The sequence below is a fragment of the Lethenteron reissneri genome, chromosome 20 (genome assembly GCF_015708825.2).
Source record: "Lethenteron reissneri isolate LAM-NWPU_2019-01 chromosome 20, ASM1570882v1, whole genome shotgun sequence".
NCBI lineage: Eukaryota > Metazoa > Chordata > Hyperoartia > Petromyzontiformes > Petromyzontidae > Lethenteron > Lethenteron reissneri.
In genome coordinates this window covers 1,874,733-1,878,443 of record NC_083798.1, presented here as the reverse complement: position 1 = coordinate 1,878,443, position 3,711 = coordinate 1,874,733, and the positions used below count along the sequence as shown (strand labels likewise).

The following is a 3,711-nucleotide window of genomic DNA, read 5'->3' as shown; positions in this document are numbered from 1 at the left end:
TGTGTATGGCTGTGATTGCGACAGCCACTGAGGTGTGTAATCTAAGCCGCTTGTGAAGCGCTGCTCACCCACGCCCCGGCATGAAAGAGAATATGTTTTATATAGCACAAAGAAAAGTATCATTACAAAGTGTACATTTTCGCACTGATTTTTTTACACCAGAGGGGTGTCCAAGAGAGTTTTTAAACTGTGAACATGTTTAATGTTAGGATTTCAAGAAAATAACACGAGCATTCGATTGCTTTGACAAATTTTGTGTACACTGCATTCTTCAAATGTTTATCGGTCTCTTGTCGACCTCTCAAGTTCAGTTTAATACGTAGTGGTTATAGGCTTTCGCGACGAATATCATACTTAATAATATAGTTTGTGTTGGGTTAGATCCTGTAAATATATAAATGTGTCGTTAAACCCCCCACCACCCGACACAGCCAACTAGTAAGGGTTGTCACGTAAACCGAACGTGCCAATTCGTCACTAGTACAGCACTAGTGTAGTGTATAGTGTAGTGTATAGTGTAGTGTATAATGTAGTGTATAGTGTGTAGTATACTAGTACAGCACTAACCGGTGTGTTGGAAAGTCAAACCACATCATTTACAATCTGAGTACGACGTTTCGCCAGTAATTACAACTAGCTTCATCAGGCGACAGCCAGATTTCTCAAGTTCACCGCGTTGTTCACGCTGGCAAACCCGGCCTCAACCCTGTCATTAGTCAATCTCTAGTCGCTATTGGGACGATTCGGGGACATTAGTTCGCATTTCGGAAAGTCATCCGTAGAACGTGAACCTCGTGATGAACCAGTACGAACCTCATGGCTCCGAGGCCGTCTTTTGTCTTAACAACCCTGCACTGTGTGGCATGCGTGTTGTAGCTTCTACAAAGCTGCGGGCATGCAGTCAGTCTCACGCCACCGGCTGGCTACTCCACGCATTGTGTGGACGTGTGTTGAACTTGTTTCACACCGTATCTTGAACTTGTTTCGCACATGTACAAAGCCAACTGTGCTAACGCGAGTCGCTTTGCCCATGCACGTCACATTGAGAAGGCTGCTGTGGTGCGTACACATCGCACTTGCACCCACGTGGGTTTGTACGACACGGAACGTCCGCTGTACACCGGCACGTTTAGAATTTGGGATGTCAGGAATGGGCAGCGCATGTCGGCAGGTTAGCGTTTCCTAACGGCACCGTTTGACTTGTTTTTAAGTTAATCGGTTTACTCAAACAAAACTCACTATAAACTAAACTAAAAACGAAACTTGTAAAGGTTACCAGGTAAGGCCCACTAAGCTATACAGCTGTATTTCAGAAGCGACCCGGCCACAAATGATAGCTCAACGAAGTGGCTTATCACGTGGAAATGTATATCAGCCAAATACTCTAAACGCACGTTGAAAAATGTGGAGGGGAAACCCGGAGGACCCAGAGAAAATTGTACGTGACCACGTGGAGAACACGCACACTCCAAATACACAGCAGGCGTCAGGGTCGGGATTTAACCCACGACCCCTGTATACCAGGCGAGGGAGTTAACATCTCCTAGACATCGTGATGATGATGAGAGAGAGACACGCAAACTCCAAATACTCAGCAGGCGTCAGGGTCGGGATTTAACACACGACCTCCTGTAGACCAGGCGAGGGAGTTAACATCTCACGCGTTAAATAATTAACGGCCGTGCTTATTAACTCTTTGGGCCGTCCAGTTGAAGCCGAGACATATTCCACGTTAGTCTAACACGTAGGCTTTCGCGACCAATACCGTTAACGACAAATTAATATATATTAACACGATCTAACCCAAAACCAACCTGTATTAGGGATATTCCGCGTCTATTGGTGCCGTACTGCAAGGTCTCTTAAGTGTGGGATTCGCTTAATCGTATTGAGTTGGTGGTGGCGGTGCGAACTTAGATTTTGAATGTGGGTTAGAGTAATGTTTGCGGTAAGATCCATCTCAAAATGTGTTTTCAAGTCAACCCGCATTGCAAAATCCTATTCCAAGGCCGGTTTTATTTTTACCTGTGTATATGTCAACTGATGTTAACTCTAGTCTAAATGGTGTGTGCCTGAGTAAATATTTTGTCAATTCATTGTTGGGTAAAACATACTATTTGGTGATACTGAATTGGCAGTGGTGCATAAGCACATAACAAAACCAATCTACACATATTTGTGAATACATCTTAAATATGAAAAGTATACACTCGGTGACGTTTTAGGCAATGATCCTTCTTCACAGCACATAGAGGACAGAGGGATGGGTGCCAGAGAGGTGGGTACCACTCTTGCCTCCCGAAGTGCTGTATAGAAGGGACATTGCCTGAAACGTCACCGATTATATATTATTTTAAGGCAGTGTTATTAACGAGTGTGTTGAGTTTAATTGTTGGCTACAGGCCCCCCTCACGCCGTGTCGATGATGACATACGATGTAAAAAAACACAACAGAGTAAGAAAGCTAAGAAACGTAACCTTTCATTGCCCGTGAGTAACCCTAAAATAAATCATCACGTACTCAGATATAAATGAAGCCGTCAAGTACAATTACCGTTGTGCATTAGAAGATATTTACAACGTTCATTTAAAATGCAGCATCTATCTACAAGGACTGTCAACCCAACTATATTTTCCTCTCATCAAAAACAAAGACTACCTGGCATGGACTACCGAGAGAGACTTTGAAGATGACAATAAAAACATGATAATGCGCGCTTATGACCAGCGACATCATAGGCGCGCTGAAATCAATTGCAATCGCCTCCTCTGTTGCACGGGCAGCTACAACCCACAGGCGCACGCGTGACATCTCGACTCTGCAACAAACCTGCCCGAGCAGTTCACATTCGCTCACCGACGCGACTCGCCCTTTACCACCAAAATGAATTCATCTGCAACGCCACAGCGACGGCGCAACGTCGCCGTGTGTATGAGCATCTCACCTCACGCGGCGCGGTAGACGTCTCTCCCTCGCTGAGATTGAGTGAGTGTGTGAGTGAGTGAGTGCTCTGTGTGCTCTGTGTCCACCACGCTCTCGCAGTCACACTCGCCGTGCTCGCATCGTGCTGCCCGCACCTGTGGTCGAGTGAGCGCGTGGGGGTCTCGGCCCAGGTGTTGTGCGCGATGCCCCCACCCCACCCCGCCTCCCACCCCACTCCATCCTTGCGGGGGGACAGGTCCCGTGCGCGTGACGTGGAGACCACGGAAGCCTCGTGGCCGCACCTGTACGCGTGAGCGTGCGTGCGTGCGTGGGGGTGTGTGTGTGTGTGTGGGGAGCGGTGGTGTAGCGGTTAGCGCCGCGCTGCGCTATGAACCTGGTGACCCGGGTTCGATTCCCGCTCACAGCCAACACCAGCGACGATTGTCTGAACCGATCCTCGACCTCCCCTAGGTCGGCTCAGCCTTAAAATAATACCTGCTACGGTGTGTAAACTTCGCCACCAGGGATGCAAAGGCGGCCGGGCGTGGTGCTGGCCACCCACGCCCTCTGCTATGCCAGTCTTCAGAGTGGCTACTGTTGACGGCTACGCGGGGAGTATTTGTGTGTTGCTCTCCATTCTCAGCACGCGGAGCGGATTCTTGACTCAGCTGCTCTGAGTTTCCACGATGTTTGTCAATCATCAGTGTGAGCTATTCTTCACGTCAGGTCTTGGGCTACGTCGTATCAGATCCTCTCCCAACCCATCGTCCACTGAATTCCTGAATGAA

At 48.0% G+C, this 3,711-nt stretch overlaps 1 protein-coding gene across 1 annotated transcript in view; it reads right to left on the bottom strand.

The window, feature by feature from the left end:
• Positions 1 to 3,081, bottom strand: part of LOC133344482 (uncharacterized) — a 46,872-nt gene extending 43,791 nt beyond the window's left edge. The window contains exon 1 of the mRNA XM_061554457.1: positions 2,946 to 3,081. The gene's annotated coding sequence lies outside the window, so the exon portion shown is untranslated. The remainder of the gene's footprint in view (positions 1 to 2,945) is intronic.
• Between the last annotated feature and the right edge of the window lie 630 nt (positions 3,082 to 3,711).